At 44.2% G+C, this 15,431-nt stretch overlaps 1 pseudogene; it reads right to left on the bottom strand.

Annotated features, from left to right (window-relative positions):
• Nucleotides 1-5,259: 5,259 nt before the first annotated feature.
• Nucleotides 5,260-11,928, bottom strand: LOC111980072 (lysophosphatidic acid receptor 1-A-like; annotated as a pseudogene).
• Between the last annotated feature and the right edge of the window lie 3,503 nt (nt 11,929-15,431).

Raw genomic sequence — 15,431 nt, 5'->3', positions numbered from 1 at the left:
GAAAATCCACAAATTAACTTTTAACAAGGCACACCTGTTAATTGAAATGCATTCCAGGTGACTACCTCATGAAGCTGGTTGAGAGAATACCAAGAGTGGCAAAGATGTCATCAAGGCATAGGTGGCTACTTTGAAGAATCTCATATAAAATATATTTTGTTTAACACTTTTTTGGTTACTACATGATTCCATATTGTTATTTCTAGGGGTGAAACTGTGATGTATTTGTATTGAACCGTTCGGTACAGGGTCCACCGTGCACGGGTTCGGTATGCACTGCGAACCGAACAATACATTAATCATATATTCAGCTAGGGGGAAAAAAGAAATGTATATATCATCGTAGAAAAAAAAATGTCATTAAATGGCTGCAATCCCGTTAACGGGATGATATGACAACAGCCAGTGAAAGTGCAGGGCGCCAAAATTCAAACAACAGAAATCTCATAATTAAATTCCTCAAACATACATGTATCTTATACCATTTTAAAGGTAATCTTGTTGATAATCCCACCAAAGTGTCAGATTTCAAATAGGCTTTACAGCGAAAGCCCACAAACGATTATGTTAGGTCACCGCAAAATCACAGAAAAACACAGCTATTTTTCCAGCCAAAGACAGGAGTCACAAAAAGCAGAAATAGAGATAAAATTATCACTAACCTTTGATGATCTTCATCAGATGACACTCATAGGACTTCATGTTACACAATACATATGTTTTGTTCGATTAAGTTCATATTTATATCCAAAAACCTCAGTTTACATTGGCGCCATGTTCAGAAATGCTTCCAAAATATCCGGAGAAATTGCAGAGAGCCACGTCAAATAACATAAATACTCATCATAAACTGATGAAAGATACATGTTTTACATAGAATTAAAGATACACTTGTTCTTAATGCAACCGCTGTGTCAGATTTCAAAAAGATTTACGGCAAAAGCACAATATTCAATAATCTGAGAACAGCGTTCAGCCACAAAAGTAAGCCATACAGTTACCCGCCAAGTTGTGCAGTCAACAAAACTCATAAAAAGCATTATAAATCTTCACTTACCTTTGCGGTTCTTCGTCGGAATGCACTCCCAGGACTCCCACTTCCACAAGAAATGTTTGTTTTGTTCGGTTATGTCCAAATAGCTATTTTTGTTAGCGTGTTTGGTAAACAAATCCAAACACTCGTGCAGGTCCAGCTGAACGTCGGACGAAAACTTCAAAGTTATATTACAGGTCGAAGAAACTTGTCAAACTAAGTATAGAATCAATCTTTAGGATGTTGTTATCATAAATATTCAATAACGTTCCAACCGGAGAATTCCTTTGTGTCTATAGAAGTAATGGAACGTAGGTCCCTATCATGTGAAATGCACGTGACCAGGACCTGGCTCTCTGCCAGACCACTGACTCAAACAGCTCCCATCCGGCTCCACATCACAGTAGAAGCTTCATTCAAGGTTCTACAGACTGTTGCCAGTGGAAGCGGAAGTGGAAGCCGTAGGAAGTGCAAACATATCCATATCCTACTGTGCATTCAATAGGCGATGAGTTGAAAATCGACCAACCTCAGATTTCTCACTTCCTGGTTGGATTTCTTCTCAGGTTTTTGCCTGCCATATGAGTTCTGTTATACTCACAGACATAATTCAAACAGTTTTAGAAACTTCAGAGTGTTTTCTATCCAATAATAATATGCATATATTAGCAACTATGACTGAGGAGCAGGCCGTTTACTCTGGGCACCTTTCATCCAAGCTACTCAATACTGCCTCTGCAGCCATAAGAAGTTTTAACGTAGGAACATAAATACGTTTTTTCGTCTCGCAGCTCCGCTCATTAGTTATTTAACTCCTACGAGAACAGAGCTAAGAGAACGTCATAGCAGCAATTAGTTTATGGGAGAATTAGCAGTTAACTAAATGCAAAGGAGCAACATAGCAAGCATTGGCGAGCCAGAACTAGAAGACGCCCCAGTATCATTCAGGTCTGCCGTCTGGGAACATTCCGGTTTCCCTGTAAACTATAACGGGGATTGCCAACGAGTGGTGGATAAAATTTCCACAACATGTAGGCTCTGTTCATTGCCGATAGCCTATTCGAGTGGCAATACGAGTTACATGACTACTCATTTGCGCCGACATCACCCTAAAGTGCAAATCGGTAGGACTTGGCGAAAAAAATAAAACGGCAAACACTTCTACCCACAGCCTTCAGGCAAAAATATGCGGCTGACTCCGGTAGGGAGAAATCAACGCAGCAATAGCAAAATTCATAGCGGCAGATGTGAGACCCTTCTCTGTGGTAGAGAATGCGGGGTTCAGAAACATGTTTAAAGTGGTCGAGCCGCGCTTCACTATTCCTTCCCGTACACATTTTGCCCAGACATTAATACCTGCCTTATACAACAAAATAACAATTTAAGAGCGAGTTTTCAGAAACGCGGTCTGTTGCTCTAACAGACAGTTGGACGTCTAGAGCTACAGAGCTACCTTACGGCAGAGTGGGAGATTAAAAGTAATGTCCTTCAAACACGTGCCCTTGAGAGTGGTCACACCAGTGTAAACTTGGGGGAAGAGCTAAGGGAAGTAGTTGCAGTGGGATAACGTAACGATTCCTGTGACCACTGACAACGCTAGAAATATTGTAAATGCAGTTGCACTAGCTGGATTGGGACACCAGATAGGATGCTTTGCTCACGTTATTAATCTAGCATCTCAAAAAGCAACGTCATTGAATCCAATCTCTCGCCTCCTAGCAAAGATCAGGAAGGTGGTATCCATCTTTCATAAAAGCACAACTGCTGCACATGTTTTCAAGACAAAACAGGAGATGCTGGAGCTGCCAAACCACAAACGAATCCAAGATGTCCTTACTAGATGGAATTCAAGCCATGACATGGTTGAGAGATACCTTGAGCAGAAAGTTGCGGTGTATTCTACACTGACTGATCAAGCTGTGAGGAAGAATGTCAAAGATATTGTGACTTTGACAGTCTTAACTAGCAGAGGAAGTTATCAAAGTGTGCAAACCTCTCAAAACAGTCACAACACTGAAATGCACTGTGAACATTCCATCAGTTTCCATGGTCCTGCCTATGAAAACAATGATCCTGAAATCAATGGTGGCATCTGATGAATCTGCAGTAAGGGATGTCAAGACTGCTATCAGAGTTAACCCGGAGCCTAGATATGCTGACTCTGGTGTCCAAGACTTCTTACACAAGAGCACCTCTTTGGACCCCTGGTTCAAGTCCCTGCTGCACCTGGATGCTGCTGCTCGTCTGAGAGTCTACAATGAACTCACAGCAGAGATTGTGACCAATATACAACAGGTATTGTATTTATTTAGTTAAATGTGAGATTTATTAATTAGTGATTTAACAATGAATTATAAAGTAATACTTGTAATTGTCATAATAGTGTCTGATATATATTTCTAACAACAAATCATATTTTTAAAGCCACTTCAGCGATAGTAATTTTCATCTAATTTAATTCTGCAGGGTCAAGCCACAGATACCACAGGAGCCAACCCCTCTCCAGAGACGGCAGACGACAGGGGTTCTCCTCCAGAAAAGAAGTCTGCCATGGCTGAGCTTTTTGGGGAGTTGTTCACGACCCAGAAGCAGGGAACCAAGCCAAAGGTCAAGGTCATAGAGGAGGAGGTGACTTCATACAGGGAAGTGGACTGTATCCCCTGGATGCATAAATGGAAAATCTAAATACAAATTACATATTTCTCAGGCATTTATTTTGTTGATGTATCGAAACCATGACACCACTAACGTATCGTACCGAACCGTGAGTTTTGTGAACCGTTTCACCCCAAGTTATTTCATAGTTTTGATGTCTTCACTATTATTCTACAATGTAGAAAATAGTAAAAATAAAGAAAAACCCTGGAATGACTAGGTGTGTCCAAACTTTTGACTGGTAAATAAAATATTTATGTTTTTAATTTTCAATATATTTGCAACATTTCTACAAAAATGTTTTCACTTTGTCATTATGGGGTATTCTGTGTAGATGGGTGAGAAAAAACATTTAATACATTTTGAATTCAGACTTTAACAACAAAATGTGGAATAAGTCAAGGGCTATGAATAATTTATATATCAAATATATACTGTACATATTTTTTTGTTGTTGATACTTTCTGAAGGCACTGTATCTCTGTGTAGAGGCAGACACACAATATTGCTCAATATCATAAATAGTAATTGTTCACAAAGATAGTGGCACGCTGTGACAGCAGAAAGTGCTCGGTTAAAGTCTATAGCGTTACCATTTCGTCTTTATATTAAAATTATTGGTAGTCTATACCAAAAAAAACGAACATTTGGAATACAAAGCTCTCATCTTTCAGAAATCATGTAATGATGGCAGACAAATCTATTTTGCCACAACAGAGCCCCTTATACAACCCAAACCAACGCATTCTGGAGAAAATATTACACAATGGTGTTGCTGTATGTAGCCTCTCAGTCTAAAGTTTGTTCTCCCTCAGGAAAAGGAAAGGTATTCAAATGTTGATTGTGGAAATAAAGTCACAGAAGAGGACCAAGCAGAGAGAGCGATTACAAGCATCGAATAATCCATTGGAATAAGGAGTTGGAATAAGTGTCAGTCAAAGTTCAAGCCAGAGCAGCTTGGGGTAATGTTAAAGGAATTGAATTCATATATGTTATCAACCAATTCAATTAAAACACTCTAAGAATTTGTAAGATACTTATTAACATAAAATGGACAGAAATCAGTCTCAAAATCAATCAATTAATAGCGTTTATTGAGAGTACTGATCATAGTACAATTTACATCAGGTTATATAATAAAACTGACGTCATAAGTTTTAAAATGTCATTCCTCCTCTCAGATACAATAGCAGTACAGTTAGCGTTCTTATTTTGTCTGCCACCTGTTAAACAATCTGCAACCAGCCCAAGGTCTCACCCCTCCCTGGGTAGAGACAGAATTTCCTGTAAGAACACATCATTCCAGCCTGTCTGAAGATAACTCCATTCTTTCTAACAAGGAACACATTATATTCAGCATTATGATTCATAGGTTCATTCATCCATACAGTAACATAGAAATATAACTAAACAGAATACTACTAATTCAAATGTATACATATTTTAGTCATTTATTCATAAAAATCCCATAACAGGTAAAGAAAAACATTCTTGGTCACCCCTCGCCAATAGTTTTTTTGTTGTTGCAAAAATAAAGCTCCAGCTTTTGAATCATTGTAAGAAATTAAAATCTAGGTTAAAACACACTGAAGGACAGAAACATTAGAGAAAACGTGTCATGTTAATAAACCATTGCGAAGTAAAAGCAAGAATAACACATTTTTAGATGTCGGAGAACACAACAAAAAGCATAATTGAAAAGCATGATTAGAACCCATACACTGTGTAAAAAGTTAGAGCCCATAGCACCGTAATGGGGTTCTATCTCAATCTTTACTTGATTCTTGCACCCTTTCACCTCGTTCTCAAAACCATTAGACAAGAAGGTGCATAGAGCCCAAGGGACCTTGGACCTACTACTTCAATACAGTTGAGAAGGAGGTAGGGAGATAGGATGCCGGGAAATACAGGATTGTTTTGGTTGAAAGAGCTGACCCTTAATCTTTCTGTGGTAACCTACCTCTGGTTGCAGTGTGTTGAACTCCACAGGTGACTGCTCCCCCTGGTGGTCAGAGCTCCTCCTACACAGGCAGCACAGGATACACTTAAAGTTCCTTCTCATTTCCTCATCCAGGAAGGAGTAGATAATAGGGTTAACCAGGGAGTTACACTCAGCCAGGATCAGACAGTACTTCTCATAGGTCACGGCATGGCTGTCTTTACCCATGATCCCATCTACCAACAGAGTCATCAGGCCCGGTGTCCAACATATGACAAACACTCCTAGGGAGAGGAGAGAAGCCAAGGAGGAAAACATGAAAGGATATGCCATAACCATGCCATTCACTTGTCAATTAAAACAAACGATTATGTTCACCACTACCTTACATTAAAATAGTATGTATGGTTTAGAGAATTGCAAAGTTCTAGAAAAAGGTTAGGTACCTTTCAGCAATGAGTAAGTTGTAAGTAGGGATGTGCATGGAATGGACATTTTTTGAGAATAGAAACAGTCAAATAAAATGCCACGAGTGTTAAACAGTATTCATTTCATTAGCATCACATCCTCTTGGAAGTGTACCTTCCAGGCCAGTTCCAGATCACACTCCCTCACCCAGTACAATAGAGATAGTCTTCATGAGATTGACGACAGTCTCATTGTGCCTCAGATGGTGGGAGGTATGCTGAGACATCCGTTTACCCTGACGTCGCACGTAGACATAGATGCGTGCGTACACAGCCACCATGACAGAAAAGGTGAGCAGGTTGAGAGACGCCCAGAAGATCATATACCTGGAGCAAAAAATATTTTGCCCTTTTTCTTTGTAGATTATGATAATTTGTCTTTTTATTTTAACTCAACATCCTGAGACACAGACACGTTAAAAACCAAGGTCAGCCAGCCACAGTGCAGAAGCGCCCTTGGAGCAGATTTAGGCAAGATAAGTGCCTTGATCTAGGCTAGGGCACAACGGCAAGAGATGGCAACTAGGATACTTGGACGCCAACAACCCTCCAGTCCATTTGCCAGCTCACTCTTGACCAGGGGTCATATGTATCAAGCATCTCAGAGTAGGACTGCTGACTTAGGATCAGCTTTGCCTAATAAATAACATTATATGGACAAGGGGGACCTAATCCTAGACCTAGCTGATTACCTGCGGCTGTAGAGCGGGGTGATGATTGAGCAGTTGCTAAGCTGGCTGTCACGACTTCCGCCGAAGTCGGCCCTTCTCCTTGTTCGGGTGGTGTTCGGTGGTCGACGTCACCGGCTTTCTAGTCACCACCGATCCATGTTTCAGTTTCGTTTTGTTTTGTCTGTATTACACACACCTGGTTTCAATTCCCCTATCATGTTCCCTATTTAACCCACTGACATACATTTCTGTTCTGTCCGTGATTGTTTGTATCGTTAGTGGTTGTTGTATGTGCTAGTGTGTTTTTATCATTCCTATTTGGAATTTTGCTTGATTTTTGAGTAAACTCCGTTGTGTTGCTCAAAACCTGTGTCCTGCGCCTGACTCCGCTACATATCTGCACACAATCGTTGACAGAATCACGGACCATTCAAATGGAGTCAGCAGGTGCAGCCAGCCCTTCTCTCCMAGTAGAGGAGCGCGTCCAGCAGCAAGCGACCATGTTACACAGTCTAGGGACAGCCATGGATCGCGTGCTGCAAACAATGGACAGATGGGAGAGAGGAGGTCTTCCTGTYAATCMTACCCCATCACCTCCGCCCGCACCTCAACCTACACCGATGTCCACCCTTCCATCGTCAGGACCCAGTGGGATTCGGCTCTCGSTCCCAGGAGCGTATGACGGAACAGCTGCCGGGTGCCAGGGGTTCCTACTACAGCTGGAGCTCTACCTGGYGGCTGTTCAGCCGTCCCCTTCGGGACGCGAGARAGTGGGCGCCCTCATCTCCTGCCTGACTGGTAAAGCCCTGGAGTGGGCCAACGCCATCTRGGGAAGGGAMGGCCCGACTCTGGATGACTATGAGGACTTCTCTCGCCGCTTCCGGGCAGTTTTTGATCATCCACCTGAAGGGAGAGCGGCGGGAGAGCGATTGTTCCATCTGAGACAGGGGATGAGGAGCGCTCAAGAGTTCGCACTGGACTTCAGAACTCTGGCAGCTGGTGCGTGATGGAATGAGCGGGCCCTGATCGATCACTACAGGTGTAGTTTACGAGAGGACGTTCGTAGGGAGCTAGCCTGCAGGGACACCACTTTCAACCTGGACCAGCTGGTGGACTTGTCTATCCGGCTGGATAACCTGTTGGCCTCCCGCGGACGTCTGGATCGGGGTCCGCCCGTTCCATTTCCCAGCACCTTGGATCCAACACCGATGGAGTTGGGAGGTATGCTATGAGGGGGACCAGAGGGGGGACCATTCCCTGCACCAACTGTGGCCGCAGAGGGCACACTGCTGGTCGGTGCTGGGGTGGTTCTCCAGGAAGTCGAGGTAGCAGGCGGAGCACTGGTAGGTCATCCCAGGTGAGTAGGCACACAACTCACCCAGAGCCCCCTGTTGCACACATGTGGTTACCTATAGAATTTCCTGAGTTTTCCCCGMATCCCCAGCATAAGGCGCTAGTAGATTCAGGCGCAGCTGGGAACTTTATTGACCGCTCCTTGGCACATAGATTAGGGATCCCTATTGTTCCTGTTGATGTTCCTTTCCCTGTACATACCTTAGATAGTCGTCCTTTGGGGTCGGGGCTTATTGGGGAGGTCACAGCGCCCATTGCTATGAGAACGCAGGGGGGTCACGAGGAGAGAATTAGTCTCTTCCTGATCGACTCTCCTGCGTTTCCTGTTGTGTTGGGTCTTCCCTGGTTGGCCTCTCATGATCCGATTATTTCGTGGCAATAGAGGGCTCTCAAGGGATGTCAGTGTTCAGGGAGGTGTGTAGGTGTTTCCTTAGGTGCCACTACGGTGGAAAGTCCAAACCAGGTTTCCACCATGCACATTCCCCCCGAATATGCCGATTTGGCACTCGCCTTCTGTACAAAGAAGGCGACTCAATTACCACCCCATCGACCGGGAGATTGTGCGATAGATCTCTTGGTAGAAGCTGCACTTCCCAGGAGTCACGTGTATCCTCTGTCACAGGAGGAGACGTTGGCTATGGAGACATATGTCACCGAATCTCTGGGACAGGGATACATTCAGCCTTCCATCTCACCTGTCTCCTCAAGTTTTTTTTTGTAAAGAAGAAGGATGGAGGTTTGCGCCCGTGTATTGATTATCGAGGTTTAAATAAGATCACGGTAAAATACAGTTACCCGCTACCACTCATAGCCAGTATGACCGAGTCATTACACGGGGCGCGCTTCTTCACAAAATTGGACCTCAGGAGCGCTTACAACCTGGTGAGTATCAAGGCGGGAGATGAGTGGAAGACAGCATTTAGCACCACTTCTGGGCATTATGAGTACCTCGTCATGCCGTACGGGTTAATGAATGCTCCATCAGTCTTCCAATCCTTTGTAGATGAGATTTTCAGGGACCTGCACAGGCAGGGTGTAGTGGTGTATATAGATGACATTCTAATATACTCCGCTACACGCGCCGAGCATGTGTCCCTGGTACGCAGGGTGCTTGGTCGACTGTTGGAACATGACCTGTACGTCAAGGCTGAGAAATGTCTRTTCTTCCAACAGTCCGTCTCCTTCCTAGGGTACCGCTTTTCAGCGTCARGGGTAGAGATGGAGAATGACCGCATTTCAGCCGTGCGTAATTGGCCGACTCCMACCAYGGTAAAGGAGGTGCAGCGGTTTTTAGGGTTTGCCAACTACTACCGGAGATTTATCCGGGGTTTTGGTCAGGTAGCGGCTCCCATTACCTCACTGCTGAAGGGGGGACCGGTGCGACTGCAGTGGACAGCTGGGGCGGACAGGGCTTTTGGTCACCTGAAGGCTCTGTTTACCTCGGCTCCCGTGCTGGCTCATCCTGATCCCTCCTTAGCGTTCATAGTTGAGGTGGACGCGTCCGAGGCAGGGATAGGGGCTGTGCTGTCTCAGCGCTCAGGTACGCGACTAAAGCTCCGCACCTGTGCATTCTTTTCGAAGAAGCTCARCCCGGCGGAGCGAAACWATGATGTGGGGGACCRGGAGTTGTTGGCTGTTGTCATGGCTCTGAAAGCGTGGAGACATTGGCTTGAGGGGGCTAGACACCCTTTTCTCATTTGGACTGACCACCGCAATCTGGAGTACATCCGGGCGGCGAGGAGAATGAACCCTCGCCAGGCAAGGTGGGCCATGTTTTTCACCCGTTTTGTTTTCACCCTTTCCTACCAACCAGGTTCCCAGAACGTTAAGGCAGACGCACTGTCCCAGCTGTATGATACAGAGGAGCGGTCCACAGATCCCACTCCCATAATTCCAGCTTCTCACCTGGTGGCACCGGTGGTATGGGAGGTGGACGCGGACATCGAGCGGGCGTCACGTGCAGAGCCCACTCCACCTGAGTGTCCAGGTGGGCGTCTGTACGTTCCGTTTGATGTCCGCGATCGTTTGATCTGTTGGGCTCACACGTCACCCTCCTCTGGTCATCCTGGCATCGGTCGGACGGCGCGCTGCCTTGCTGGGAAGTACTGGTGGCCCACTTTAGCTAAGGACGTGAGGGTTTATGTTTCCTCCTGTTCGGTATGCGCACAGTGCAAGGCACCTAGACATCTGCCCAGAGGGAAATTACAACCCCTTCCCGTTCCACAGCGACCGTGGTCACACCTATCGGTGGATTTCGTGACGGATCTTCCCCCGTCGCGGGGTAACACCACGATCCTGGTCGTTGTGGATCGGTTTTCTAAGTCCTGCCGTCTCCTTCCTTTGCCCGGTCTCCCTACGGCTCTACAAACTGCGGAGGCCCTGTTCACCCACGTATTCCGGCACTACGGGGTGCCTGAGGATATAGTTTCTGATCGGGGTCCCCAATTCACGTCTAGAGTCTGGAGGGCGTTTATGGAACGCCTGGGGGACTCGGTCAGCCTTACCTCAGGTTTCCACCCGAGAGTAACGGGCAGGTGGAAAGAGTCAACCAGGATGTGGGTAGGTTTCTGCGGTCCTATTGCCAGGACCGGCCGGGGGAGTGGGCGGTTTACATCCCCTCGGCGGAGATGGCCCAAAACTCCCTCCGCCACTCCTCTACCAACCTATCACCTTTTCAGTGTGTGCTGGGTTATCAGCCGGTCCTGGCACCATGGCATCAGAGCCAGATTGAGGCTCCTGCGGTGGATGAATGGTTTCGGCACTCAGAGGAGACATGGAACGCTGCCCATGTGTGGCTACAACGGGCCATCAGGAGGCAAAAGGCGAGTGCCGACCGCCACCGCAGTGAGGCCCCAGTGTATGCACCGGGGGATCGGGTCTGGCTCTTCACCTGCCCTGCCGGAAGCTGGGTCCGCGGTTTGTGGGGCCATTCAAAGTCCTGAGGAGACTGAACGAGGTTTGTTATAGGTTACAACTCCCCCCTGATTATCACATTAACCCCTCGTTCCATGTGTCTCTCCTCAGGCCGGTGGTGGCTGGTCCGCTCCAGCAGTCTGAGGTGCGGGAGGTTCCTCCTCTGGACATCGAGGGGGTCCCGGCGTATACCGTACGAGCCATCATGGACTCAAGGCGTCGGGCGAGGGGCCTTCAGTACCTCGTGGAGTGGGAGGGGTACGGCCCGGAGGAGAGATGCTGGGTACCGGTGGAGGACATTCTAGATCCTTCAATGCTACAGGAGTTTCACCGTCTCCACCCGGATCGCCCTGCACCTCGCCCTCCGGGTCGTCCCCGAGGCCGGTGTCGGCGTGCTGCTGGAGCCGCGCGCCAAGGGGGGGGGTACTGTCATGACTTCCGCCGAAGTCGGCCCTTCTCCTTGTTCGGGTGGTGTTCGGCGGTCGACGTCACCAGCTTTCTAGTCACCACCGATCCATGTTTCAGTTTCGTTTTGTTTTGTCTATTACACACACCTGGTTTCAATTCCCCTATCATGTTCCCTATTTAACCCACTGACATACATTTCTGTTCTGTCCGTGATTGTTTGTATCGTTAGTGGTTGTTGTATGTGCTAGTGTGTTTTTATTATTCCTATTTGGAATTTTGCTTGATTTTTGAGTAAACTCCGTTGTGTTGCTCAAAACCTGTGTCCTGCGCCTGACTCCGCTACATCTCTCCACACAATCGTTGACACTGGCACTCACAGTTCCACCCTATGGAGGGGACCAGCCCCATGATGATAGCCCCTGCCCAGATACACACGATCAGCAGCACCACACGCCGGTTGGTCATCTTGCTGTGCAGCTACATAATCATAATAAAAATAAACGTATAACACAATAACGTATAACATAAAGCAGCTCGCCTTGCCTTTAACTGCACACACAGAACTAACATCAACAACATGCATGATAGACTTTCATGGTTGAGGAGAAATGGACTACTTCTCTTCTAGCCTTTTTAAGAAAAATGTGTTGAAAATGCCTAACGACTTGTATAATATATTTGCATACACTTCAAAAGGTATGCACAGTACCAGTCAAAAGTTTGGACACACCTACTCATTCAAGGGTTTTTCTTTATTTGTACTATTTTCTACATTGTAGAATAAGAGTGAAGACATCAAAACTATGAAATAACACATATGGAATCATGTAGTAACCGGACTTCCAGTGTCGGTCGGTGATCAGTGGGTGAGGATGGTGTTTACAGTAGATGGAAAGAGAACGGGCTCATGGGTAGGTGTCAGAAAGAGCAGAGAGAGGTGACAATGGTGAAGGTGCATAACGATGGAGGAATTCAGATATGAGGTCATCGTTTGAGCACTATCCCCAGAGTTTTTAAACTACAGCGTGCGACATGGTTTAAATGTGCCTATAAAATCAGCACAATCTACTTGCAGCTAGAATTGGGATCATGTATACTGTGCTAATGCCGATACAGAAAATTAGTAATGGAGAGCACTGTACAATACTGCGAACTTAGCAAATTAGGTGTTTCTGGTAAGTACATGGGGGCCGCCATCTTTATGCACCTTTGCCATTGGAGAGAGCGAGCGAGAGCGAAAGAGGCGGGTGGGGAGATGGAAGGGCTTGTCCAGACTTTTCACTCTTGCTTTGTCCACAAGACAACAGAAAGAAAACAGTTATCAGCTGAACATAAGAGTATGCCAGTGGAAAGGAGGACAGTAGCAAGTTACCCAACTGTGGTTTGTGACTACTATGATTTCATATTATTGCCAATTCAATTGCAGAACTTCTATTACCGATTTGGTAATAATTAATGAACATAATTAATATCTGTAAAAACACTATAACTAATTGATAGGTCTACCTTTACTTGTTACTTCTGTGAACTTTCATTATCCTCCCTCATGAGGTAAAGAACATAGAAAATGTCTTAAAGATGTGGGTTTTTGTTAATGGTATTTCAAAAACTTACAGGAGGCAGAAAAAATATCCTGAACTAAATATAAGTGTTGATAACTTTCTAATAACTTTTAGACTTTTTCTGGTAAATGTTTTCTAAGACCCCCTTTCCATCTGACAATAAATCAAAGCCTTTGCTTATTTTATTTATTTTTGAATGGAATATGGTTGAAAAATGTATACATGCCTTAATAAAAAAAAATATATATTTTACATGGAAATTACCACACGTTGTATGGATCTGTGCAAATCTTCTACAGTAACAGGCATCTTTTTTATTTAAAAGATTAATTCACGCTGATTTGAAAGTTAAGGACCACATATTTTGAAAACCATTTCGAAAGCGATGATTATGGAAGTTTCTAAACGTTAAAACATAGCGTCGTAATTGTAGTTCACACGGACCCAGCCATGGGCAAAGCTAACCACTGAAAACCCCTATACAGAGCTAACCCTTCACCTAACCGTAACCTTATGTTAGCTAACCCTTCCTCTAACCCTAACATTTACCCTAACTCCAAAACGTATCCATAACCCTAACCCCTAGCCTAGCTAACAATAGCGAGCTAGCCAATGTTAGCCACCTAGTCACCTACCTAGAATTTGTAACATATGAGTTTTGCAAATTCGTAACATATTGTACGTTACCAAATTCATAACATATATGAATTGTAATTTGTAACTAATCGTACGAAATGGGTGATGGGCATCCACAAATTAATTCATACCATAAGAAATGTAACATACTAAAAATGGAGTACTCAGATTTACATACAGAATAATACAAAGTGCTCTGACACTAAGTTGCTGAACTGTACTATAATATCTTGTGTGCTAATAAGCAAACAACTATCTGATCGCGCTGCGCACTGTTGTAAAATAACAATTTGACAGCTATCCAGTTTTTCAAATTAAATTTAGAGCATTGTGCAAGACACCAAACCTCATAGTTCAAATTTACATTTTCTTGAACAAACAAAAAAAGGTCTACGTGACATTGTTAAATCAGGTGTAAACAAAGGTACAAAGTACAGTAAAAAAAGACTGAAGGTACAGTAGAACTAGAACAAAATCGGAAAGGTTGACGGTATGAGCCTAGTCAAAGTAGAAGTTTCATCTTTGTTTTAGTTGTTTTAACTGGCATGACAAAACAAGTGCTGACTTTTCCTGAATAAATACAGGGATTACATGTCATATTGTGTGTAGTCATATCTGACTACACACAATTTGATCAGCGGTGGGCCTGACGTGAGTTTAATTGAATTAGCGAAACCCACATTATACAACCAATAATAATCATGTGTAGGCCCATAATAAAACATTTGGTTGCTTATCGCTGTTTTAGAACAAAGTTTATCCAACGTTTCCCTCCACTATAACCCCAAATGTAACTTATATTTGGAACACTTCCAACAGGTAAATGTACCTTTTCACCCCAAGAGGCCAGGGTTCCGGTGTAGAAGCACGGTTGACTGCTCCTACAGTTTTGCTTCGGTACTGCAGATTAACTGACGCCCGGCCCAGAAAGACAATTTCCATACACAAGTCAAATTCCTAATAAGACATCACCTACAGCCAGAGTTATTAAAGCTGCAATAAGTACGTTTTTGGGCGCCTGACCAAATGTACATTGAAATGTGAGTTATAGATCTGTCACTCGTTGAAAGCAAGTCTAAAAAACGCCAGATCTGTTCTATGTGCGCTATTTCTATGCTTCCCATTAAGGTTCATGTTTGCGTCATTTACTTTCGATTTTGTACACCGGCTTCAAAAACCTATACAATAAATGTTAGTTATTGAAAATATATTTCACAGAGGTTTAGATGGTACAATGATTCTATACACTGCTTGTTTTGTCACAAACTGAAATTAGGCGAACTTTTATAAGTTTTGCAACCAGGAAATGGCAGAGCGATTTCTGCATCTTTGGAATGTTATATTCATCCAGTCTTTTTAAAATATATATATATATTTTTTTTTATTAAAACAACAAATCAATACAGATAGTACATGCGGGAACACAAGTACACTGCTCAAAAAAATAAAGGGAACACTTAAACAACACAATGTAACTCCAAGTCAATCACACTTCTGTGAAATCAAACTGTCCACTTAGGAAGCAACACTGATTGACAATACATTTCACATGCTGTTGTGCAAATGGAATAGACAAAAGGTGGAAATTATAGGCAATTAGCAAGACACCACCAATAAAGGAGTGGTTCTGCAGGTGGTGACCACAGACCACTTCTCAGTTCCTATGCTTCCTGGCTGATGTTTTGGTCACTTTTGAATGCTGGCGGTGCTTTCACTCTAGTGGTAGCATGAGACGGAGTCTACAACCCACACAAGTGGCTCAGGTAGTGCAGCTCATCCAGGATGGCACATCAA

Source organism: Salvelinus sp. IW2-2015, linkage group LG20 (assembly GCF_002910315.2).
Source record: "Salvelinus sp. IW2-2015 linkage group LG20, ASM291031v2, whole genome shotgun sequence".
NCBI classification, from domain to species: Eukaryota; Metazoa; Chordata; class Actinopteri; order Salmoniformes; family Salmonidae; genus Salvelinus; species Salvelinus sp. IW2-2015.
This window is presented reverse-complemented; position numbering and strand designations above follow the sequence as displayed.